The sequence below is a fragment of the Rhinichthys klamathensis genome, unplaced genomic scaffold (assembly GCF_029890125.1).
Source record: "Rhinichthys klamathensis goyatoka isolate OS25496 unplaced genomic scaffold, OSU_Roscu_1.1 h1tg000102l_1, whole genome shotgun sequence".
NCBI classification, from domain to species: domain Eukaryota; kingdom Metazoa; phylum Chordata; class Actinopteri; order Cypriniformes; family Leuciscidae; genus Rhinichthys; species Rhinichthys klamathensis.
The window spans coordinates 2,289,331-2,316,978 of record NW_026606641.1 but is presented as its reverse complement, the minus strand read 5'-3'; positions in this window follow the sequence as shown (position 1 = coordinate 2,316,978).

The window sequence follows — 27,648 nt, the reverse complement described above, 5'->3', positions numbered from 1 at the left end:
TTGATCTAATTGCGGTTTCTTAATAAGAGGTTTTATAACTGCCAGCTTGAATATTTTTGGAACATGACCTAAGAATAAAGACGAGTTAATAATATTGAGAAGAGGCTCTTCCACTACAGGTAACACGTCTTTCAGTAGTTTAGTGGGTATTGGATCTAATAAACATGTTGTTGGTTTAGATGCAATGATAAGTTTATTTAGTTCTTCCTGTCCTACAGTTGTAAAGCGGTGTAGTTGTTCTTGAGGGGCGATAATTGAGGCTGAATCACAAGACACCATAGAGGATTGTACATTTACAATTGTGTTTCGGATGCTTTCTATTTTCTCATTGAAGTAATTCATAAAATCATTACAACTATACTGTAACGGAATATTTTGCTCAGGCGATGTCTGTTTATTTGTTAGTCTAGCCACGGTGTTAAATAAAAACCTTGGATTATTTTGGTTATTTTCTATTAGTTTGCGGAGATGCTCTGCCCTGGCTGCTTTTAGAGCCTTTTTATAACGTGACATACTGTCTTTCCACGCGATTCTAAAGACCTCTAAATTAGTTTGTTTCCATTTACGCTCTAAGTTACGAGTTTCTCTTTTGATAGCATGCGTAGCACTGTTGTACCATGGTGCTTTAGTTTTCTCTCTAACCTTTTTTAATCTAATTGGTGCAACAATATTTAATGTACTAGAGAAAATGGTGCTCAAACTGCTGGTCATTTCCTCTAGTTCATCTGTTTGTTTGGGTTCACTGAGCAGCTGAGATAGATCAGGTAAGCTATTTGAGAATCTATCTATAGTGGTCGGAAGGATTGTTCTGCCTGATCGATAACGCGGCGCAACATGACAAATTTCAGCAGTACGTAGTATGCACGTTACCATGCAATGATCAGTGAGATCATCACTTTGCGGTATAATATCTATATCGGTTGGATTGGTTCCGTATGATATAATTAAATCTAGTGTATGATTTAGACGATGAGTGGGACCACTGACGTTTTGCTTGACCCCAAAGGAGTTTAATAAATCTGTAAACGCAGTCCCTAACGCATCATTTGTGTTATCTACGTGTATGTTAAAATCTCCAACAATTATTGCTTTATCGGCATTGACCAATAGATCTGAGAGAAAGTCTGCAAACTCTTTTAGGAAATCAGTGTAGGGCCCTGGAGGTCTATAATACAGTAGCCAAGGCTAGAGATAATAGGGATTTCTTTCTTACATCTAAGAGCGTAACATTTAGCACAAGTACTTCAAACGAATTAAACCTGTGACCTGTTTTCTGAGTAACATTAAGAATATCTCTATAGATTGTTGCAACACCACCGCCGCCACGACCGATCAGACAGGGCTCATGCTTATAACAGTATCCTGGCGGAGTGGACTCATTTAGACCGAAATACTCATTTGGTTTAAGCCAGGTTTCAGTAAGGCAAAGTACATCGAAGCTATTATCTGTGACCATTTCATTTACAATAACCGCCTTAGGTGTGAGCGATCTAATGTTTAGAAGACCTAGTTTTAGAAATTGTTTTTGTTCACTGATATTTAGATTTTCTGGTTTAATTACAATAAAATTTTTCCTAGATCCTACACTAGATTTATTGTTTGGCCTCACTAGACGAGGAATAGACACAGTTTCTATATAATGTTCTACACTACTTATATCAATTAAGTTGGGACAGCAAAGACTGTGAATTGGACTTTGACTTACTAGTCAGATGGTGTGCAACGTCTTGGAGATGTTGTCCGACAGCACAGCCGCTCCGATTCTGCTGGGGTGCAGGCCATCAGCACGGTAGAGCCTAGGTCGCTCCCAGAACAGATTCCAATTATTTACAAAGAGCAGTTTCTGTTCATTACACCATGACATTAACCATTCATTTAGAGCAAATAGTCTACTGAACCTTTCTTGTCCTAGTCGGTACGTGGGAAGCGGTCCAGACACGATGATCGTTGCCTCAGGCGCTGTGCTGCGTACCGTCTCGATCAGGCTCCTGTAGTCCTTCTTCAGAACCTCCGTCTGCCGCAGCCTGATGTCGTTCGTTCCCGCATGGAGGACAACGGCTCCGACGCGCTCGTCACCGTTCAGGATCTCGGGAACCTGTGCGGCAACATCAAGAACACGAGCACCAGGAAAGCAGTGAGTGCGCACCTTACCCTTACCTGAGGTAGCGCGGACATGACGGACCATGGAAGTGCCGATGATCACGGCGTCGTCGCGTTCCGACTCGCGAAGAGGGGAGAAGCGGTTCCGGGTGGAGATCTCGAAGACCGGGAGGGACCAGAGCAAGAGGTTCTTGCTCTGGTCCTGGCTCGTGTCTTCCGCTGTGGGATCACCCAGGGTCCATGGTGCTGTGTCGGTGCCGGAGTGAATGAAGCCAGAGATGATCGCGTCCTCCTGGGCAGAGAAACGCACGGAGTAGACGAAGTCGGAGTCAAAAAGTTACTAACCACTGACTTGTGAGCATCGGCGCGTGACGTTTCAAGCGCTGATCGCCGATCCCGCAGCTCGGCTTGCCTCTCCAGCAGACCACGGATCTGTTTCTCCACCGATTCCAGTTCCAATCGTACCGAGATCAGCTCGAATGTGTCCTCACCTGCACTCAGAGGTAACGTTAGACACACATCCGATATGTTCGCCATTATAACAGATGAACAGTAAATTAGCAGTGATACTACCAATATCACTACTAATTTAGGACTGGAATGCTGGATATAACCTGTATCCTTTCAGTGAAACGGGTGTAAAATCAGATGCTCGATAGGCGCGAGCCCACGCGTGAAATGCTAGCGGGCTAAAGGCTAGTAGCCGAGATTCGCAAAGTTGGATCTAAGTAGCGATATCAAAGCAATCCGATTGTTTTTTTTATAGGGAATAGTATCGAGGATAGGTTCACACGATATAAAAATAGAAAGTGCTTGTTAATAAATGAGTGGTAAAGAAGAAAATCAAGGATTAATGAATCAATTCGACGGAGCTCTAAACACAAACAAACACCGCAGCGTTGATATTGTGGCGGGCCGCCACAAATAAATGAACGTATGGGAAACCCTGGCTGCATTACTGTCAGTGTTGACCAATCAGCAGGAAGCAGCAGACTGCATCAAGATTCATCCGTCACTCACTAGCCCAAACGTCTCATGTAAAAATGGATATCCGGCAATTTTTTAAGCGCCGTCAAGACAGCTGTCCTCCACCTCCTGAGGCCAGCAAACGGCCTCGGCTACAATCCCAAAGTGAGTGAGCTCGGAAAACAGTACTAAACTTCATGTTTTTGAGGTTAATTTGGTTAGAAGAATAGATAATTAGATTCATGTCACTGACTCAACAAGTCACCTCTACCTTTTCCCATTATCCAATGTTACAAGTAAAATTCAGGATACATTATCTGATAAATAACTGGATGTAATTATATGCACTCTCTGGCATTTAAACCACTGAAAGTTTGTGACAACAAGCTCCCTTTGGTAACGTTAGTCAGATAGCTAGTTAATGTTAGCGCTATAGCCGTTCGCGGGTACGGTAAACGTTTCTATGGTAACAGCGAGTTGGACCAATCAGAGGCGTCGCTGTTAAGCTTAGTACTGTGGGTAGTGTAGTTTTTCTCCATAAGATTGCGCGGATAAAAACCTATTTTTTACAGTCTATGATAAAAACATGTTTTTCTTGTAACAATGTTGATTTCATACAGAACTATAGCTTCTACAGAAGCAGAAACTTTCGTTTCACAAACACATAGCTCGTTGTCAGTCTACCTCAGATGCAGGGCCTGAATTTCATTCAGAGGGGGGAATCCCCCCTTAGGTTATTCTTATCCTATCTTATCTTATTAGGATTATTTATTTGAGGGGGGAGTTTAGACTTTTTTATTACATTTATCTCACCTAAATGTATGCTCACTCATTGCATTTTTACAATGGGGTAATTTTGTTCTTAAGAATTTACACAACACAAAGAAAGCTTGATTTCAATCTTTGAATTAAATTGAAAAAAAGTAGCACAAATAAATACAATAGAATAAAGATACCAATAAAGAGAAAAGTTTTTGCTTAGGTCTAACACTAGTATTCAGAAATATTACAGAGACTGAATAAAGTAAACAAATGTAAAATAACTCTGGGTATTTTAGTCCTGACTAAATTAAATACATAGGCTATTAATCCTGATTCCTTAAAATGAAAGCTATGTTTTGTTGTTTTGACAACCAAATTAATGACAGACACATATGGCTGCTGTCACTGTAAGAGCTAGTGCACCGATCCTGTTTTCATTATACGGTCACGTGCGATTTATGCTTATTTAAGACATAACCGACTGTGTTTAGAGGATACTCACCAAGACCGAAATTGACATAATTTTTGCATGTTTTTGACTGTTAAAGCGATATAATCCACGATTTTGACAGGATGTGGTGTGCTAAGCTATGTCTTTTCTCCATTTTAACTTCATTTTACAGACAGAGGTGAGACAGACAATTATGCAGAGAGAGGAGATATAGAGAGGAGAGAGATAGAGAAAGGAGATGAGGAAAGAGGAGGAAAAGAGGTAAGACAAACAGAGAATGAAGAAACAGAGACAGGACAATTCGAGAGAGAAGGAACAGAGAGAGGAGAAGCTGAGGATGAAGGAACAGAGAGAGGAGAAGCTGAGGATGAAGGAACAGAGAGAGGAGAGACAGAGAGAGGAGAAGCTGAGGATGAAGAATCAGAGAGAGGAGAGACAGAGAGAGGAGAAGCTGGGGATGAAGGAACAGAGAGAGGAGAGACAGAGAGAGGAGAAGCTGAGGATGAAGGAACAGAGAGAGGAGAGACCGAGAGAAGATGCCACCCACACATTTGGACTGAAAAGCAACACAGTCAGTTTAAAAAAGCTAACCCTTGGCTAATTGTCAATGGTAATTTTCTTGGGTGTCGTACTTGCCAAACTGTCAAATGCCTTGGAGTGTTTAAAGAGACGGGAATGTCTCTCTCGAGTGAATGGTCGCAGACTAAAGTTACATACAGCCACAATGGCAATCACCAATATCAGCTGTCATGCTTAAGGAGCAAAATCTACAAGCACGGGACATCAAAAAGTCACAAGGCAGCAGAAAATACAGTGAACACAAAAAACACAATTGATGTTTCCATACAAAAACAAGTGGAGGAGGAAGCAGAGAAGACAGCCTCACTGTTTCGAACAGCATACATCCTAGCAAAAAACAACAGGCCATACACAGACTACCAGGAGCTGGTGGTGCTACAGCAAGAAAATGGTCTTGACATGGGCACCACTCTCCATTCCAGATATACTGCAAAAGGTATAATTGATCACACAGCAAAGGAAATGAGACAGAAAATATTGCACCACATACTAACTAAAGACCAGAGGTTCAGTGTTTTAATTGACGAGTCCACAACTCTTAGCAAGAAATCGGCTCTAGTAGTGTATTTAACGTCTGTAATAAATGATGTGCCCACAGTTATATTCCTCGATTTAGTTGAGCTGGAAAGCCAGTCAGCTGAGAATATTACAAAGAGTTTGCTTCAGTGCCTCCAAACTTGGGGACTGGATGAAAAGTTCATCCAGGCAAATTTAATTGCTTTTGCTTGTGATGGAGCAAGTGCCATGCTAGGGAGAAAATCTGGGGTTGCTACCCGTCTACAACAAATGTATCCAAATCTTATAGTGTGGCAGTGCCTCAACCACAGATTGGAATTGGCCGTGGGAGATACAGTCAAGCGTGTTAACAACATAAACCATTTCACTTCATTTTTAGACAAAATTTACACACTCTACCATAGGTCACCAAAGAACTGCCGTGAAATGGCTCAGCATGCACAACAACTTGAAATAAGTTTGCAGAAAATTGGAAGGGTCCTTGATGTTCGATGGGCAGCCAGCAGTTTCAGAACAGTTAAGGCTGTATGGAACTCGTACAAAGCTTTGCATCAACACTTTACTGCTGCTTCTGTGGATGGCACAAGAGATGAAAATGAGAAGGCTATGTACAGGGGTCTGATGGCCAAAATGGAGACACAAGAATTCCTGTGTGATTTAGCCTTAATGTATGACACGTTAGAGGAAATTGCACACCTTTCCCTGAACATGCAAGGAAGAGGAATGACACTCACAAAAGCAGACAAACTTATGAGAAGAACCATTCGCATTATTTCATCCATGATGACTGCTCCAGGTGATAAAAGACAAGAAGCTCTTACAGTTCAAGGGCATCCCCTTAACAACCAGTCCGAGGGTAAGACAGATAGACTCCTCAGTGTTCTTTCAGTCACTCGTTGGGAACCTGGAGGACAGGTTGTTCAGCACTGGTTCAAGCAGACACCCTGGCGTATCAGCTGAGAACACCAGTCAGTATACAGATTTGCTTGATCACTTTAAAGTTCTCAATCCAGAAAACTGGCCTGTTCCCTTACATGAGCAGTATGGGGAAGCTTGCATCAAACAGCTCACACTAAGATTCAGGCTTGACCAAAGGAAAGTGCTTGAGGGCTTCAGGGATTACAAAGACGACTCTAGTGTGATACCTGAAGACTTGTCCCCACTCACAAACATTCTCAGCCTGATCCCTGTGAGTAGTGCAGAATGTGAGCGAGGATTCAGCTTAATGAATATCATCATGTGCCCACTGAGATGTAGACTCCTGATCGAAAGCGTCTCAGCGTTGATGTTTGTTAACCTGAATGGTCCTCCATTGTCAAAGTGGAACCCAATGGCGTATGTGAAATCTTGGCTGGTAAAGCACAGAGGAGCTACAGACACACGGACACGCCCCTGCAAGCCATCACCTCAAGTGGACAAAGAGGCACTCTGGGCATTGTTGTGATATTAATTCATTACAGGCAGCTGGTTGTGATTAGGTTTCTTTTTTTGTAATTCAATGCCAGATGTTTGAAATGGATATCTGAATATAATCTGTTCAATTTATGTGTTTAGAACCACTGTATATTATTTTGTGTTCAAAATGGAACATTTTTGGTTTCATAGTTTTTTTATTTTTGCAAAATCGTCTGTTAATGTCGGCAGTCATTACACTTGTGGAAACTACAGTGCAACTTATATTGTCTTTCTTCTGTTAATTACAAAAACTGAGTTTTCTTAAAATTAAAATATGTGGCACTGGCACCAGATTCATTCTTCTGTCGTTAATCTGCACTATTTTACTATCTAAACTATTTTGATAATCAATTAGTCGGTTTGAGTCATTTTTTAAGACAAAAGTAAAAAATTATTTGATTTCAGCTTGTTAAATGTGAATATGTTCTAGTGTCTTCTCTCCTCTGTGTAATTCGTCAATGCAATACAGTAAACTGAATATCTTTGAGTTGTGGACAAAACGAGACATTTGAGGACGTCATCCTCCTGGGCTTTTGGGAAACACTGATCCACATTGTTCTGACATATTATAGACCAAACAACTAATTAATTAATCGAGAAAATATTCAACAGATTAATCGACTATGAAAATAATCCCAAATCCCTAATCATTATGTACAAGTGCATTGCATTGGAAGCCCTCGATATAAGCCTCCCTCTCTAGCTCTCTTAAATATTTTTCTTCTCTCTGTTTTGTCATTTAGTAAACTTTATAGATTTCAACCATATTATTCCTTCTTGGGTCTTTTTAACAAGAACTTAGATTGTTAAAGGGGAGGTTGAACCATCACCACCTTACAGACCCTTTTTAATATATTTTTATAAACAATTGTAGAACAGCTTTAACTGTATAATTGTTACAATGTGGTTCTGTGTCCTGTCATGTTTAGTGGTTCCCTGTCTTGTCATTAGTTGTTCCAGGTGTTTCCCATTTACCACGCCCCCTTGTTATCCTATCTAGCTCGTGTGTCCCTGATTATTTAAGCCCTGTGTTTCAGCCTTGTCCTTGTGAGTTCTTGTCTAATGTTTAACGTCATGTTGGTTGTTCCTGTTCCCGAGTCCTGTATCTAGTCTTGCCTGTTGTAAAGTTTGTTAATTAAAGCGTGTGCTGCAGTTGGATCCTGCCTCATCTTTAATTCAACCGCATCGCGTTACAATAATAACAGAAAAATCTTGTGAAATAAAACCATTTTAACCTCGTTACACCTAGCAAGAGACAATATAGCCTGCGATGTGGATGAGGTGATGTGGCCCGATGCAGCTCAGCGACATGATGCCGCACAGTGATTGTGGTTGGTGTGTGGTGTGAATAAAGTAAATAAAAAAACTTCACACCCTGATCATGTTTTCAAGAGTACTGTTGTGTGCAATAGATTCTGTTTTTGCATTGAGTTGTCTTACAGTAGTGTACATGCAGAATTTACTATAGATTTATACTCTTCATATGAAACTCACAAATCTAAATGCCTAATCCTCTGCAGAGATCTAAGAAGATCCATTACTGTAAAGTTTCTAAAAATATGCATTGGCAGTTTTGAAACAAAGAACCTTCTCACAAATTGAGCATTGTGTTTTCAATTGTTTTGCTGTGGTGTGTAATGATGTGCATAGTGTTTACAATTTTGAAAGCTTCGAGCTGCTCTTTTGGTGTGAAAGTTTGAGTTTTGAAGTGAGAAGGTGTGGAAGGGTGTTGTGTTTAGACATTGGGGAACATGGAGGAAACGTTTGTGAAATGTGTTTTAGCATTTGAGAAAAACTGTAATTTAAAACGCATTGCTGCACAGAGCAGACCTAGGCGAGGCAGCTCGCACGCCTATTGGTTGCTCTGCGGCAACTGCTGCAACCTATCGTGGGACTGTACGTGACGTAAGCACCAATGAAGGCGCGGGCACCCAACGGGGGAAGAGGCTCCACAAGTTCCCCAAGGACAAATGACTGATTCGTGCCTGTAAGTGTTAGCATAACCGAGGTAGATCTCGGGTATGCAAGCGCGGCCCGACACATTAACTGTAATTATGAGCCCGAGCCCGATTTAAACCCGACCATTTTTTAATACGTGGGTCATTATTATAACTGACGTTCTCAACTACTTTCTATGTTACTTTCTCCCGCCCGCAACATTTATGTTTTGTCCCGCTCCCGCCCGCAAAAAGACTTTTTTTCTGTACCTCCAAATACTTTCAAGTTAGCCTACGTGTCGCCACCATACACATCAGCATAAATGCTCCTGATAAATTATTTGTTATTAAAGCATTAACACACAAACCACACTGTTATAACATAAAAACAAGCAGGCTAACTTACAGTCATGCATGGTTTGGCATGACTGTGCAAAGTGCGCTCCCATAATAATTCCTAAAAAGCTGACATCAGTTCATCGCGATCTCACACATCTCTGTTGTTATTATCAATGAATCTTTCATAATATCTACACTTTGTTTGTTATAATTCGAGGATTTGCCAGCATACAGAATTCATCACTGAACAAAAAGTCCGTTTTGAGCGGTGAGGGAAGTCTATCGTAAATGCTTCTGATTGGCCATTGCGTTCCTAGAAATCAACACATATGTATGCTACATCGCTCAACGCTGCAAACATGTTATAAATAGAAACTTTGAAGAAACCCCGATAAATGTTATTTTAACGCATTTTAAGACATACATTTTTAAATATATACATATTGAGCACTTTAATTTACACATTAATTGGTTGTGGTGGTTAACCTGCAATTTACAATTTAACCACGCAGACCTCGCGCTATCCAGGGGTGGCTGCCCGGAATGCGACATGATGGCTGTCTCGACCCTGCGGGCTCGATTAGCCTCTTTCAGCGCGGACCCCTCTCCTCCGCTTCTCTCGTCAGGACCGCGCCGTAAGAAGCGCCGTTCGCAGAGAACCCCGGAGGACATCCCAGCGAGCGACTGCATGCCGGCGAGTTCCCCGTGTGCATCGCTCTCTGGTTCCCCCGCCTCGATCACGGCTGACCAGCACCCCACCGATCCCGCCGTGCATCTCAAGTCTGAAGGGGACAATGCGGCTGAGGACGCCTGTTCCCTCGTCGCTTCAGAGAGCAAAGGATGGTCGGGCCCCGATCCGGACCCCGCCCCTTCCCTGCAAGAGTCGAACGGCATACAGGCCAGCTTCGACGCCGAACTGCTCCGCCTCATTACGAAGGCCGTGGAGGACCTCTGACTCGATTGGTCTCCGCCCGAGGAACCCGCGCCCAGCAGGCTTGACGGCTGTTTCCTGCCCGGGCGACGCTCGACGCCTCACACGAGGCCCACTGCCTTCCTGCCGGAACTCCACGAGGACTTGTCTAAGAGCTGGAAGGCGCCATTTTCTGCCAGGCTGCGGTTGACGGTCTCTTCGACGCTCTCCGTTGTGGATGGCGCGAAGGACAAAGGCTACCTCTCCATTCCTCCGGTTGAGGAAGCGGTGGCCACTCACTTATGCCCGCCCTCCGCTGGATGGCAGTCCAAGCCATCTCTACCATCGAAAGCCTGCAGGACTACTTCGGCTCTCATCGGTACCCGTTGATAGCCCATGCGTGCAGGGCCCAAATCGCGCCCCTGGCCGTGAATGAGTGTGTGTCATGGGTGGTGGTGCCCAGTCAGAGTCAGAACTGATAGCGCACAAGGCTTTATTGCTAAACCATTTGCAAAACTTGGGTCTCCAAGTCAACTGGACCGAGAGCTCGCTGTCTCCCAGCCAGAAAATTTATTTTCTGGGAACAGACTTAGACTCTGTGTCAATGACAGCGCGGGTGACGTCACAGTGTGCGCTGCGGATACAACGCTCAGCGGCATCATTCAGGGCCGGCAGTATTTTCCCTCTCAAGAACCTTCAGAGGATGCTAGGCCTTATGGCTTCGGCCTCGGCAGTGCTTCGGCTGGGCCTACTTCACATGCGCCCTCTCCAGCACTGTCTGAAAACGTGAGTCCCGCTTCGAGTATGGACTTCGGGTCATTTTCGCCTCAGGGTAACCCAGAACTGTGTTACAGCTCTGGAACCCTGGAAGGTGTCAGACTGGTACCAGTCAGGCGTGGATCTGGGAACAATCTCGAAACGGAAAGTAATCTCGACAGACGCCTCCAACTCAGGTTGGGGCGCCCTCTACGAGGGCAGGCCGGTCTTTGGCCTGTGGAAAGCCCAGGAAGGGCGCTTACACATAAAATGTCTAGAGATGAAAGTGGTCGAGAATGCCTTGGGGCATTTTCTCCCTTTCTTAAAGGGCCACAATGTCCTAGTCCGCACGGACAACATGGCGGTAGTGTCCTACATAAACCGCCAGGGCGGTCTCAGATCCCGGAGCCTTCATGCACTGGCAGAACGCCTCCTCGTGTGGTCTCAGCACAACCTGTGCTTGCTAACAGCGGCGCACGTGCCGGGCTGCTGGAACGTGGGTCCGGACATGCTGTCCAGAGACAACGTTCCCCCAGGGGAATGGTCACTGCACCCTCAGGTAGTCCAACTACTGTGGGACAGCTTTGACAGAGCGGATATTGATCTCTTTGCGTCATCAGAGAACACGCACTGCCCAATATTTTTCACAAAAAACAAGGATGCGCCGCCCACAGCTGGCTCAGCTGCCCGCTCTATGCATTTCCCCTGATCGCACTGTTGCCACAGGTGATCAAGCGAATCAGGAAGGACAAATGCTCTGTGCTCCTCATAGCGCCGCTTTGGAGGAACCAGGTTTGGTTCCCGGAGCAGATGCAGTTAGTGAGCAAGGCCCCATGACCTATCCCAGTGAGGACGGATCTCCTCTCTCAGGCCAGGGGCGCGATTTGGGCCCTGCACGCATGGGCTATCAACGGGTACCCGCTGATCTCCCAGCAGGAGTGTTAAGTACAATTACACAGGCTAGAGCGCCCTCTACTAGACAGCTCTATGCTTCAAAGTGGTCAGTGTTTTCCGGGTGGTGCTCGGCTAAAAACCTAGACCCACAGCGCTGTGGCGTTATGGAGATTCTCTCCTTCCTACAGGAGCTTCTGGACGAGGGCAGGTCCCCCTCCACGCTCAAAGTGTATGTTGCAGCCATAGCAGCGTTTACAAAACCCTTGCATGGCCAGTCATTGGGGAGGAACAATCTCATCGTCCGCTTCCTTAGAGCAGGGGTTCTCAAACATTTTGGAGCCAGGGACCCCTTATAGGGGAAAAACATTTCCAAGGACCCCCTCATATTTATAACAGTGATTGAGCACAAAGTTAATGTGGGAGCGGCTAATAAAATATTTTTGCACAAATGGTCTCCACCCAGGGTCCTATGCAGGAATTTCTAAATAGCCTACTGAGGTCCCAAAAGTGATCTCGCTAGGGGGGTTGGGGGGCATGCCCCCCAGAGGGATTTTTGATGTTCTTGATCTACACATGTGCATTTTAAGGTATTTTAAGGCCCAACAATTGGATAACTATAGCTTTAAAAGCATGTCAGTGGGCAGTGGCATACATTTTTTTGTCAAGATGACAGTTTAAATTGTATGATCCATATACAAAATGGAAATGCAGAATGTATATGATTATTGTTCACATGTAGGCTATATCAAAACTCAGTCACATATTCCAAACCTTAACCCCCTGGGGTCGGCTATCGCGCCGGCGCGATTGTCTCGCTTTTTTTCTTATCAGTGTAAAAGAGACTCAAAATACTCGGTTAATTTTGATCTTACATATAAGTGTTGTACATCATTAGATCCTGTTAAGTTTCTATTTTTTTTTGTGGATACTCACAATAAAAACAAAGTGTTGTGCTTTTCACCAAATAAAGAAAAACAAACATGATGCGGGTTCTGCGTTCTCTCTGTCAGTGAAGTCCATTCTGAAACGCGTCCTAAGATTAACTGTAACTCCGCGATTACTTGTCACACAGGCACGAGAGGTTTTTCTTTTTGAAGCTTAAATTCTCTTCTTTTAAATGAAGTAATTTATATAAAAAAACAAATATTCTCAGTTTATGCAATCTGTATGAAAAGAGAGTGCTGTCAGTATTTTTTTCCCCAGCTCATTACACTTCATTACGCGTTAATCTGACACGCCCACGGAGGACGCGCGCTATTCAAACGCAAATGTCGAGGCAAGCCATGACAATTCCCACATCAGCCGTTCCACCGCGGCGGTAAAATGTGTGGTGTATTTGCTGCCTTTTACCGCTAAGAGGCGCTACCATCATAGACTGTGAAAAGTGTTCGTTTATTCCGGTTTATTCTCTCTAATGCGTAATCTGCTGCCGCACCGCGCTGATTCAGAGCGATTGAAAGCTGGTAGCAGAAGAATTCAACAAGTGAAATGTAGTTAAAATAATTCATAATCACAATACTGAAATTAGGCTACTGAAATGTAATTGAATAAATAATGAAAACATTTCAACATAAAACATTGCAATAAAAACATTTAGGCTACATGAATGAGGCTTTACAACATTATCAGCGTACAGACCGTAGCTCAATGATCAACGCAACAACACGAGCTTCGAGGAGCTTCATTCGACCCGAGATCGAATCTCAATGTAGCATACATGTTGTTAACCGATGTTGTCCTACGTTTATATTTTCCCACCTTGATGCTTAAATAGGTAACTGTTTATATCTGTTTACTTATTTAAAGTCAAGAGTTTTGTTTGATTATCATTACAACATAAATTTGCTACATTCCTGTAGAACAGCAGCCACTGCACAAACGACAAAAACTGATGAAGGAAGATTGTCAGCCGATTGCATCAGAAAATGAAAAAGAAGAAGCTCGTCTTTAGTCTGCTAAATTATTGTGTAATGTAAAAGAACACAAAAATTACTTATGTTTGAAACCAAGTTCGAACATTTCAAGGTTTAAATAAAGTGTCGGGACAGTTTTTTTTTTATTTAAAACAGGGTTGCATCGGTTTAGAGTTTATTTCTTTTGCAATGCAAAATAAGAAACACTAGGCTAATCTTATTCTTGCGACATTTTAAATTCGTATTGCCAAAGAAATTACAGCTAAATTAAACAATTAAAACAGTACAAAACGAAAATTGTCCAAAGAAACATATTTAAATTAAAAACATGCGTTTCTCTTTGCCTCTCTCGCGCTGGATCTCTTTTTAACAAGTTTATTTAGTCTCCCTCGCTCTGATAATACTACTGTATATGTCGCTGCGTGTCAGCCATACAAATCACGAAAAAATTATTTAGCCTTTAATTGTTGCTTCAAAGACACAGCATGCCTTGTTGAATTCACCGTACAATAACTTCAATTGAAATTTTGTGTGAAAAAAAAAACTTTAAATAGGCTACAATAAATAAACTACAATATTTATAATATACTAAAACTACTATTATAAATTTATATAAAATATGGGGCCTACATTTGGACACAGATTTATCCTTACAATAATTTTGCCTGCTCATCAGGCTGGCTATCCGACACTCTCCATATGAAAGAGGAACATTAACACCTTTAGCCGCGTTTCCACCGCAGGAACTTTACCCAGGAACTAGGAACTTTGGCCTGGTACTCGGTGTGTTTACACCGCAGGAACCAGGGTCTAAATGAAGTTCCGGGTAGATATTTCCCCCTCCGAAAGTCCCTGCTCGCGAGGTAGTACTTTTTCAAAGTTCAGGAACTTTCGCGGGTGGGGCTTGTGCGCTGAACATGCTGATTGGTTGTGTTCACGCCGCATTATGTTTGGATAACTCCGCGCAGCATTTTATTTTAACCGGAATTTTTAGAATCTATTGCAGTTCGTGGCTTCATGCAGTAATGAAGTTCCATGCAGTAAGAGTTGTCTGTCTGCAAATATGGAATTTAATAAAAATAAAAAAGGCAGCTGGACCGACGACGAGATTCAGGCTTTATTAAGCGTATTTGCGGAAGAGAAATTTTCTGCGCGTTCGTCCCAGCCTTCTCACGGTCAATGTCCGCAATAGCTGATAACATACGCTGTCTAATTTTAGATCTAACGTTAGCATTACGAGCTTTCTGAACACGCTTTAGTATCAGTGCTCGTCTCTTTTCTGCCGTTTTGTTAATTACCTGGTTAGTAAACCAATACATCTCAAACAACTGCAGCACAGTGTGAATCTCTTCCATATTTATTATAAATGTGGCGCTCAAAACTGATTACTGTCTTTTACAGTCTACTGTCCGTCACAAGCAAGCAATGAGCAGTCGCGCGCAGTTTACCCGGTACTTTAGACCGCGATGTAAACGCAGAAAGCTACCGGTCTGGGGCAAAAAAAGTTCCTGGGAAAAAAGTTCCTGGGACAAATTGTTCCGGGCAATTGCGGTGGAAACGCGGCTTTTGTTCAGCAACTGTCCCTCCAACCCCCCCACAGGCTATCGGAGTCTGAGGCTGACTCAACACAAAGAGAAGTCGCAATTCACACTTAAATCGCTATTCTAGACAGTGTTGATAATGAAGGAATTAAATGGAGTTACATGTAGCCTAGTGATATTTCTGTCATAAAAGTTTATTACTAAATATTTCATTATTTCAATAATTGATGAAATAAAACTGGTTTGGGGCAGCTTTTTCCAAGCAAAACTAAATATAATCTGAAAAAACGCTTGTTAATTTGTTGTCATGAACAAAATGTTCAACTCAATATTAAATTCTACAGGGATCTTTGGATCCTTACAACCAGGCATGCAATTTGTGAATTAAGTTTTTATTTGATTTTGTATTATTCAAATAAATATCGAAACACGGTGCTTCGTGGTAATGCTGCTAAATTAAATAACATTTATAGAACAATTATGAACTTAAATGAAACAATATCGCAACATTTCGACAAATACATTATTTGATCTGTTTTTACATTTTAATTCAGGGCGATTTAGCCTACATTTAATTAGAGCGAGATTTTCACCCTTGTCTTGTCATTTTGTCATTGGGAAGCGCTTACATTGCATGTTTGAGTAGATCCTCTGTTCCTCTAGTTTTCATATGGATTAGCCTATAATCAGATAACATTTATTAGCCTAAATATTTAGACATTTAAAGGCTTTAGACATAGCCGATTTCTTATCGTGACTGAGCTGAAGTGGCTTTCGGTTCATTTTTGTGACGCGCAGTTCCCGAAGACAGAGACGACAGATATAGCCTATACTGTTTTTGTCGTTAGCCTAATATGAATACAAGTTTACAGTTTTGAACGATGTAAGCTACTCTACTCTTATCTGTATGACCAAAAAATTACGGAGTCGCCTACTAAGTTATTTTAGCTGTAATAATGAGAAAAATAAATTAATCTAAATGAACGCTCCGCCGCGTTTGTCGAACACTAACTCACCATGCCAGAATAAAACCCGACTTTAGAAAAATGCATAGGGCCACTCGGCGTGGTGTGCCAAAACACTTAATTATAAACTTCAATATTTCATTCAAAATAATCTCAACACGCTTTGTGAAATTTGAAAAGCCGTGCATGCATTAAGGCCACTGGAACTAATGAACAACTGAAACGCTGGTTTTGATTTTATTGTTTGTCGTTTAAACGTGCCTGTTGCATATCTCTATTTTATATATTTGATATTGGTGAAGTAGCCTATAGCATTGATTAGCTGTGGAGGGAGGGGTGTGGGGATTAAAATAATTCAGCAGAAGCAGGGATGTTTAGACCAGAAGGAAATCACAATCCCCCCTGGCAAATCACACTTTACTTAAAACAATGTTTTTAAAAACTCTAGGTTAGGGAACAGACCTCTCTGCCATGCCATGCGCGCACGGTTTGGAGCACAATATCTGTCTCGCATGCACGCTCGCTCTAGATAGATTACGGGATATTTTAACTAATTTGCGGTATAATAACTAGTCGATCACGAGTGGCTCAACAGGTATCTATAGATAAACTATATCCTTCAGGAATTTGACCGACCGGGTTGACACTTCAGCGTGAGAAATCGGGGGTGTGGCATGAGAGCCTGGAATAAAAAAAATAATATATATATAGGCTATATATAATTTTTTTTTTTTACAGAACTGCTTTTGAAATTACGATTGGTAGCCTATTATTATACAGATGCAAAGTCGTTCTGTTGGATACTATTTTGTTTTTTTGTATTTTTACTTAGTGTGAAATGGAAATGCATGATAATTGTATTTTATAAATATAAGCAAAAAAAAAAACTGTATGGTGTAACAGAGTTTTAGAGCTAGACAAATCTCTTTGCAATAATAAATATAAAATTTACAGCAGACCATGTTTGTGCGGGATTTGAACCCGTGTTATCTTGATGATGAACCGTAAGTTCTACCGCTCAGCTATGCATTTTCTCACTGAGCAATACCCAAACGTCTGTTTCTCACATGAGCGAGAAAACGTTTTGTCTTTAGCCTGTGAGAGTGTAGGCCTACTTTAGCCTTTTAAAGTTTTAAAAGATTATATCTTATCTGTATGACCAACAATTTGTTGTAGGCTTATTTGGAAATGACCATAACTTGTAGTATTTCATCCTTAGGCTACTGTTAATAGACATTAGACCCACTTACGTTTTGCTAAATGTCCCTTTGCGCCACCTGGCGGTCATTTCGCGAACGACTTTGCAATGCGACTTGTTTATTTTTACCGCGGTGGATGGCTAAAAATGGTATGTGGATGGCTAAAAGGTGTGACTATAAATGTGCTTTTGGCTTTCATTTAAATTTTTATTGTTTGTATGTATATATATATATATATATATATATATATATATATATATATGTGTGTGTGTGTGTGTGTGTGTATAAACATTTATTTATTTATATACACTACCGTTCAAAAGTTTGGGGTCGGTACGATTTTAAATACTTTTAAAAGAATTCTCTTCTGCTAACCATGGCTGCGCTTATTTGATTAAAAATACAACAAAAATCAGTTATAGTATTAAATATTATCTCCAGTGTAAATCAGCTGTTTTCTGTGTGAATATATAGTAAAGTGTTGTTTAGATTCAGGATGAATGGCGTGCTCAATTCCTTTTGGGTTTAGTTTGGGTGCTCTTCGGTCCAAGGTAGAACATCTTTAGAGACAGTGTAGAGAAAAGAAATCTCTGATGACCGAGGCACTCCTTTGTTAAAATGTCTTTATTTGAAAAATGACATGTCCTAAACGGACAATTTTAAAACACCCACGCGTAGCGGCATGGAGCCTTCTTCAGGGCCCTGAAGAAGGCTCCATGCCGCTACGCGTGGGTGTTTTAAAATTGTCCGTTTAGGACATGTCATTTTTCAAATAAAGACATTTTAACAAAGGAGTGCCTCGGTCATCAGAGATTTCTTTTCTCTACACTGTCTCTAAATATAGTAAAGTGTAATTTATTCCTGTGATCAAAGCTGAATTTTCAGCATCACCAGTGTCAGTGTCTTCAGTGTCAAATGATCCTTCACAAATCAGTATAATATGAGGATTTGATGCTCAAGAAACATTTATTATTATTATCAATGTTGAAACAGTTGTTGGTCTGTCAGTTGTACAGTTTTTTTGTTTGTTTTAGGATTCTTTGATGAATAGGAAGTTCAAAAGACTTTTGTAACATTATAAATGTCTTTACTGTCACTTTCGATCAAATTAATTATTCCTTGATAAATAAAAGTATTGTTTTCTTTCCTCCAAAAAATAAAAATAAAATTCTCACTGACCCCAAACTTTTGAACGGTAGTGTATATATATTGTCCTTGCATTCTTTCTTGTGTGACACCCCTGAATGAAAGGCTCATTAGTATGCAGTCTGCTCAGGTGAGAACTGCCTAATTATTCATGAGGGGGTTGGGCCGTTCCGCCCATCCGCATATTGCCTTTGCAAACAAAAAAATGTTTTTCACAATTTAAAACAATCTATTGTTTTATGTGAATGATAAGGCAGAATGATTTTCAGATCAATTTGAAGCAAAAACTCTAGGCGATAACATCCACTAGTCAAAAGTCTTGTGGACAAATATTTAGTATGTTATTTGTGGCCTTATATTATAAACTTTATTTTTTAGTTTTTTCAATAACCACGCATAAACAATATTCTCTCAAAAATACAAACATGTACATACATGTTGCTCACATATTATGGTAGCCCTGTGTGTGCTATATAGAGTGTAATTTCACCTGTGCCATTAATATGTTTATAAGCAACTGAAAAAAGCACAAATGTCAGAGCATGCCAAAACATCTCAAGGACCCCGAAAACACCTCAGACCCCAGAGGGTTAAATGAGAAATGTTTCAAGGATTATTCATTCTGCACAAAAAATATAGCCTAGCCTTAGCCTATATTTATACAATAATAATGGCAATATGTTTAATAGGTGCGTGTGCTGTTAAATTGAGCTTATACACTGTAATTAGCCAAAAAAAAACTTACAGTATATCTGTGTTAGGAATCCATAATGTTAATCTCATCCTGGGCATATAGTATGCTTCTCTTGACCTGTAGCTATTTCCTTTCCCAAAGCTGAGCTTTATGGATACTTTGCAAACTGATTGTTTCAGACGTTCGTTTAAAACTTCTATCTAAAACAGCTGTTTAGTTTAGCTATTTAGGCCTACATCTTATCTCGCACTTTATGACCGTTAACTGAAGCGTACGTCGTGCGGGGATTCGCGCTCGGCTTGCAGCTTCTGTGAACATAAGCCCCGCCTACTTTGAATTCATCTCCGACTCAAACATTTTAACATTGACTGCTGTTGTTGTTAGTCTGCTGAAGCAGCTCAGGCGAGAAGGTCAGTTATCATCGCGATGTACAATATCCTTGCAGCACCAAATTAAGTTAATATTAGGCAATTATTTCACAACTTTCATTATATACACAACACACATAGAAAAATGACAGAGGTCCGGACATCGGGGACCTCAATTGTGGGTACGGCCCTGTCCCTATGCACTTTTTAATATTACAGCACAAATTTTTTATTTTCCATTAAATAAGTTGCATCTGAATGTGTAATAGGCCTACTTTGTTGCGTTGTTGAGGCGTTAGCCTTCCCCTCACTCCACAGCAAACCTTAAATTAATGGTAGCTATTCAGAACAAAACGAGAATGAAAAATAAGTAGGCTACCCTATAAGATAATAATAATAATAATAATAATAGTATAACATTTATTTTAAACATCAAGTCTAAACGAATTAATTTTAATCAAAACTGAAACTGCACATACGTTGCTCGTGCATCTCTCATTCGGTCCAAAGTTTCCACATTGGCGATGTAGCCTAACATTTGGATGCCTAACATTTAGATGCTTAACTATTTATATAAAGAAAGCTGCATGCTTCAGTCCCAGTATAGGCCTACACATATCAGCATCTTCACATGCGGAGAAATGAAATTGGAATAACAGCAAGTTCACATAGGCTATATGAATGAATGACTGCCTTCATAGTGTACAACAGATAAATTAAATTAAGCCGAACTTTATATAAGTTCGGTTGATTGTATTTTATTTAGATAATGATCAGGCTTCTAATGTCAAATCTAGCAGTGCTAGAACTGACATATTGTGCGCGCATGCGAGACGCCGGCGCGATTACTTGGGATTTTTTCCTCAGCAGTGGAAAGTGGAAACAAAGGAATAATTATTATTTTGGTCATACAGATAAGAAAAGAGTTCATCATTCAAAACGGTAAAGTGTCCATAGTGTATACATTAAAAATGACTACAAAATGTCATACCTTTTAAAAATAAAGAAAACAACAGGATGCGGGTGCCGTCTCTGTCTCCTTCTGGCGCACGTGCCCCAAAATCAACCAAAACACAGCGAATAGTTGACGCACAGACATACGAAATACAGATATATTATCTATCTAGAAACCTAAGTGTCTACTTTGTATTATTTGACGTTAAATGCATTATATAGCCTAAGTCACTTTGGAATAAATAGCATGTTTTCAGATGATAAAGAAAACACGAATTATAGTCCGGAAAAAACGGTAGGCTGTTATAAATTATTTCGCGGACCCCCTGGCTATAGGGTCCGCGGACCCCACTTTGAGAACCACTGCCTTAGAGGGCCTGGGAAGCTAAACCCTCCTCGACCCCCTATGGTTCTGGTCTGGGACCTTTCCACGGTCCTAGATGCTATGAAAAGCGTTCCTTCAAACCACTACAGTCTGTGGATCTGCGGTGTCTCTCACTCAAAACCGCTTTTCTCATGGCTCTCGCTTCAGTCAAGCGAGTGGGTGACCTGCACGCGCTCACTGTGAGCGCTACGTGCATTGAGTTTGGGCCTAACGACTCTAAAGTCATTTTCAAACCAAGACACGGCTATGACCCCAAAAATCTCTCCACTCTGTTCAGAGCGCAAGTCATTTCCCTGTCAGCCCTCCCAGGATCTGATAGTGAGAACGACGTAAATCTTCTTTGCCCGGTCAGGGCGCTAAGAATATACGTCGAACGTTCGGCTGCTTTCAGGCAGTCAGAAGAGCTCTTTGTTTCGTTCGGTGGCCGCACTAAAGGGCTAGCCACCTCGAGACAGAGCCTTTCCAGATGGATAGTCGACGCTATCGCTCTGGCTTATAAGTCTAAAGGCCTTCGGTATGCTTTAGGCATTAGAACCCATTCTACCAGAGGCATGGCCTCTTCATGGGCCTGGTCCAGTGAGGTTTCACTCCAGGATATTTGTATGGCGGCAGGCTGGGCCTCTCCGTCTACATTTATAAGGTTTTACAACCTGGAAGTTCCAGCCCTACAGGCTAAGCTGTTTTCAGTCTAAAAACGTGCCTGACTGACAGACTGTATTATTATTTTGTCATGCAGCTCAGGCTGACTTTCGTCCATCCTGACTGTTATACTGTGCTACGCACCCATTCCATTAAACATATTGTAACGGGGTTCAGATGTTATGGGAAGAAGGAGGCGGGAACCGGCGAACATTCAACACTTTAATAATAAAATAAACAAATCCAAAATGAAAGTAAAGCCAGCAGCCCCTCACGGACGACTGCTGGCCACAGAAACAAAACACAACATAAAATAAGGCCTGTTCCTCTCTCCATCTTCACTGTCGTCGCTCCTCCTTTATGCTTCCGCTCCTCCATGAGAGATGCGAGACCGGTGCGTCTCACAGGTGTCACTCATTACCACTCACGCCACCGGCCTCGCGCCGCTCTCACGTCACTCAGTCTCGTCGCCACTCCTCGTTGGCCTAGATATTACCCACTATCATGTGTACCCTGGGCACATGCCCTTGGGGCCATGTGTGGACGACCCCAGCACGCACAGCGTTTTACATTGGGTTCCCGTAGCGTAAACTAGCTTACGCAACACGAGAGTACTCTCGTAAAAGAACGTACTCGGTTACTAACGTAACCTCGGTTCTCTCTAGATGAGGGAACGAGTGTTGCGTAACCCTGCCGTGCTTGTGCAGCGTTCTTGTTCCGCTTCAGTATGAAAATCCAAAGAACACCCTATCTGGACTCTGCTTATATAGACATAAGCCACGCCCATTCTGGCGGGACTTGACGCGCACGGGCGCCCGCGCCCTCATTGGTGCTTACGTCACGAACAGTCCCTCGATAGGTTGCAGCAGAGCAACCAATAGGTGCGCGAGCCGCCTTGCCTAGGTCTGCTCTGTGCAGCAATGCGTTTTAAATTACTGCAAAATTAAGGATCATTTTTTGGCTTCAGTATTCTCGAGAAAAGGGGTTTTCCCATAGCGTAAGCTAGCTTACACAACACTTGTTCCCTCATCTAGAGAGAACCGAGGTTACATTAGTAACCGAGTATGTTTTTTTTACTCGGTTAAAAAAACAACATTAGAACTCCAAAACAACACTAGACTCCAAAACAACATTAGAAAACTTTAAAATAGCATAACAGGGGCACTTTAATAAATGCTTCATTAACATGTATTCCTTTTGTAATTCATGATTTATTCAGGTAGTTACAAAATATTTAGTAGTTGTCAGTTAACTATGTTTGTGAGCTCATCTAAAGTGAGGACTATTTATGCCTCGTAACGCTTTTACAAATGAGATTTAAAGGCTTATTCTAAATTCCTAATTTTGTTTTGAAGGTCTCCTACAACAGGTATATTTGCATCCAAGGTCAACTCTCATAATATATATTGCAGCATTAGCTCTTTTTTCACAGAGTCTGAAATGGTTCGATCAAGGATTCGGTTTCTCTAAACCCCTCCTTTCCGAGGTCCTACTCTGCTCTGATTGGTCAGACGGCCCAGTCTGTTGTGATTGATCGACCACCTGAAGCGTGTTGTAAACCAAACGTCCATTATCATATTTGAATTTCAGCTCTGGATCTTTCGCATCTTGATACACAGTGATACGCTTACACAGGCGTTCAACGCATGCGCAGTTTTATGCAATCTCTCGCCACGAATTACAACTCATGTAAATATCTCTGTATTCTTTCATGCTAGAGTTGTACAAATGAGGGTACTTTCTAACCTCTTCGCACAATCTCTCGTCTATCTAGGCCTCCATTCAGGGCTGTGCACAGACATTTTGAGGGGCAGTGGCCCAAACCAAAAAAAGGGCCACTATATGGGGGTTGACTCTGAGTCAGTATCATCAAAATATAGAGAAGGAATAACAAACCATTTACAATTATATTGTATTGTAACATTATTGCTCTTCCATTAAAATAATTGAATGTCTATCTTTCTTCTTGTCACTCTAGCATATTCTTTTACTGTCAGCCAGTTTAATTGTTTGATTTGGCTGATGCTCAGTGTGCTCTCCCTCACTCTCTGGGCTGCCTAATCTTAAATGGAAGTATCAGACATTTAATTTAATGTTATACAGCATAATCTATATTAGGAATGTCCCGATACCACTTTTTCACTTCTGATACCGATGCCGCAGCTTTGGCTATTTGCCGATACCAATATCAATCCAATATTTTTATTTTATTCTTGAACTATACTAATAATCTTGTATTATTATTATTGTCTAACTTGTATTATGACTGACATTTGACGAATTGCTTTGTTCCTTTTTTTGGATAAAAGCGTCTTCTAGCCTAAATGTAGGCTAATAATAATAATGACAATTATTATTTGCATTTATAACTATAAATGAGTTCACTTAAGACAGTAATATGTTTATCATAAAATGTTTTATTTTTATATAACCTAACATTTTACAGTTTTTGAAATGTTTTTGTTTTAGGGTATATTTATTTTTAATATGTGAAGTCTTTTTTTGCTTATTATATTATACTGAGCTTTTTCCTCCCAAAAAATGGACGTAGTGAAATGATCCATTTTGAAAAATAAAGTTTAAACACGGTATCCCGTGCATCCCGCACCTAAACAGCTGGCCTGGTTGAATCAGCCGGCACAGACAAATCCGTGAGTAGCTACAGTTTACAGCCTACGGTTTATAAACTGAGGAGACGGATTGCAAAGCTGTGTGTTTTTTTTCACAGGTGACTTCCCGGCTCAGTAGGCTATCACCTAAATGTTCCTGATCTACGCAAATAAAATGCAGAAATCAAATTTCGTAAAATGGAAAAAAAGTTTGTCAATTATTTGATTTTCAATTAAATATCTAAGCATTGTATATAAGGAAAATAAGTTTGTATGTGAATATTGTTTCACCAATCTAAACACGAATATAGAAGAAAGCATGTTCCCTTTCGTAGTCACTCCGAGTTACGTCGGATGACGGAGAATGGGGGTTTCGCCAGAAAGCCAATCCTCTTCGAGTATTAAAAAACGAGCCAATGGCAAAGAAATGCCATGGGTCTGCGGAATTTGCATAATGTATCTCCGCCTCACCGCGTGAGTATTTAAGGAGAGACACCTGCAACAGCAGATCATGTTTTCGCTTCGGAGCCAAGAGAACCTCTTCACTCCACAGCCACAACTGAGTTTACAAGTGACTCACCTCTTCGAGACGAGCGAACTCTCCAGTGTTGGTGTGACGGCGGTACCCAGCGAGTCTTCACATTGCCTGCGATCTGTGCAGTGGTCTGCCTGACTTTGTGTTTTCTCCCTGGTCGCCTCAGCATTGCAGAGTTTTTCCTCTCCTAAAAGAGCTGCACGTGGCACGTCTTTTTAAAGATGTCTCGCCCGTGTTCTTCTGGTTGCGGTCGTTATCTGTCGTCTTCTGATGGGCACGAGCGCTGCTTTGTTTGTCTGGGCTTTGAACACGCTAAAGCAGCGCTCGTGGATGACTCATGTTCCTTCTGTGGGAACATGACCATCGCAACACTAAGATTAAGACTCAATGATCTATCAGTGAGAGTCCCCGCGTCCACCACCCGTTCTGCTTCCTCCACGAGAGGTGGTAGTTCGGCTGGGGGACAGGGTGATCTGAGGGTGATGGTGTGGAGCAATCCGATGATGCGTCCTCGGACCACGCCCCCCTCCGCTGTGTTGCAACCCGCGAGTGCCGCGGTGATTCAGGCGGGCTCTTCTTCGGAAGCCCCGCGTGTTTCATTCGGCGCTCCAGAGGATGACACGATGTCGATCGCGGCATCACAAGGTGGGCTTGATTCTTCGGGAAGTGAGGATGCGGCTGCGTTGCCTCCTTCGGGAGTCCCAGCGTTGCCCGTGTCGGATCCTGAGATGACAGCCATGCTGTCCCGGGCAGCCGTGAGCATCGGGCTAGAGTGGAACCCTCCGCCCTGCCCCGAGCGCTCGCGGTTGGACGATTGGTTTTTGGATGCGGCTGCCGCCTCACGGCCTCAGCCAACCCCAATTCCTTTCTTCCCGGAGCTGCATGAGGAGCTGTCGAGATCATGGAAGGCTCCTTTGACCTCCCGTGAACGCTCATCAGCTTTCTCCGCCTTTCCTCCCCTCGATGGCGCAGCCGCCCATGGGTACACTGGGATTCCCCCGGTGGAGCGCTCTGTTGCGATGCAACTGTGTCCTCAGAGCGCCTCCTCTCGTGGTAATCCTAAGCACCCGTCCAAGGCCTGTAGATTCTCGTCATCTATGCTGGCGAGGTCTCACAGAGCTGCAGGACAGGCGGCTGCTGCCCTGCATGCGATGAGCACCTTACAGGTCTACCAGGCCCAGCTGCTCAGAGACATGCACGGGGGCAGGACTGACCCAGGGACGTTTGACGAACTGCGTGCCGCCACTGACCTCGCTCTCCAGGCGACGAAAGTGGCCTCACGCTCCCTGGGTCAGGTGATGGCCACTAATGTGGTCCAGGAGCGTCACCTTTGGCTGAACCTGGCCGATATGCGGGACGTTGAGCGGACTCGTCTGCTCGACGCCCCCATATCCCAGGCCGGCCTCTTCGGCGGAGCGGTTGAAGACTTCGCCCAGCAGTTTTCAACCGCACAGAAGCAGTCTGAGGCGATCAAATATATTCTGCCCCGACGGCCAGCTGCTGCCTCCACCCAGCCGTCGGCACAGACGCCTCAGCCTGCTCGCCGCCGAGGGCGCCCTCCTACGGCTCCCGCCCCTCCCGCACGGCCCCAGCAGCAGCCTTCACCCGGGCCGCGTCGTGGAGGAAGCCGCAGGAAGGCGCCCCAGCCCCCTCAGGCCCCGCGCCCCGCTAAACGCCAGGCCAAGCGGCGCTCCTGAGACGGGCTGCTCAGTGATGGTGTCGGTTTTTTCCCAGGAGGACGGTTGCAGGCCCCCTCCTTCCCCTGGTGGAGGGCCGGGGGAGAATATTTTGTTCTCCACTCCCCGCTGCTCACCCACGGGTGGGCAGCACCCTAATGTGGTTAAAGAAAGAACCGAAATGTCCATCACTGAGCACACAGAGCCGGATGACAGTGCGCGACGCCCCCGTGCCTCGCCACTCTCATCCCCCTCTATCGCCAGACCCCTGGCAGAGCAGACCCCCGTGGAACGCTGGTCCTTCCCTGGTCTCCTCTGTCAGGGCGCGGAGCTTGACTGTGCACACGCTCAGGGCCGCTATGCCACCCTTGCCTGTGCCGGTCACTCCGCTTCGCTGCCCCTCCGGGGGGACGCCTGTGGCTCGGATGATTCCGCTGGATCAGTTTTTGGGGGCTTGGTTAGAGCTCCCCAATCTGTCCCGTTGGGTCGCCCGAACTATCAGGCTCGGCTATGCGATTCAGTTCGCACGGTCTCCTCCCTGCTTCAGGGGAGTCCGCTTTACTATGGTCGGTGGCAATGCCCCGGTCATGAGAGCGGAGGTTGCTACCCTGCTGGCGAAGGGTGCAATCGAGGCTGTCCCTCCAGCCGAGATGAGGTCAGGGTTCTACAGCCCCCACTTCATTGTCCCCAAGAAAACCGGTGGGTTACGGCCAATCCTGGACTTGCGCGTCCTGAACTGCTCCCTTCACAGGCTGCCGTTCAAGATGCTCACGGCCAAACGCATTTTCGAATGCGTGCGGCCACAGGATTGGTTTGCAGCGATAGACCTGAAGGACGCCTACTTTCATGTCTCCATTTTACCTCGACACAGACCGTTTCTTCGGTTTGCTTTCGAGGGGCAGGCATACCAGTACGCGGTTCTCCCATTCGGGTTGGCTCTGTCTCCTCGCGTCTTTACGAAGGTCGTCGAGGCAGCCCTTGTTCCCCTACGCGAACACGGGGTTCGCATCCTGAATTATCTCGACGACTGGCTAATATTAGCTCACTCTCGAGATCAGGTTTGCGAACACAGAGACCTTGTGCTCCGGCACCTAGCCCGTCTGAGCCTTCGGGTCAACTGGGAGAAGAGCAAACTTTGCCCCGTGCAGAGGATCTCTTTTCTCGGTATGGAGAGAGACTCGGTCGCCATGTCCGCGCAGCTTACGAGCGAGCGCGCACACTCACTGCTGACTTGTCTTCGACAGTTCGAGGGCAAGAGTGCGGTTCCACTGAAACTTTTTCAGAGGCTCCTGGGGCATATGGCATCCGCAGCCGCGGCAACGCCACTCGGATTGCTTCATATGAGACCGCTTCAGCTGT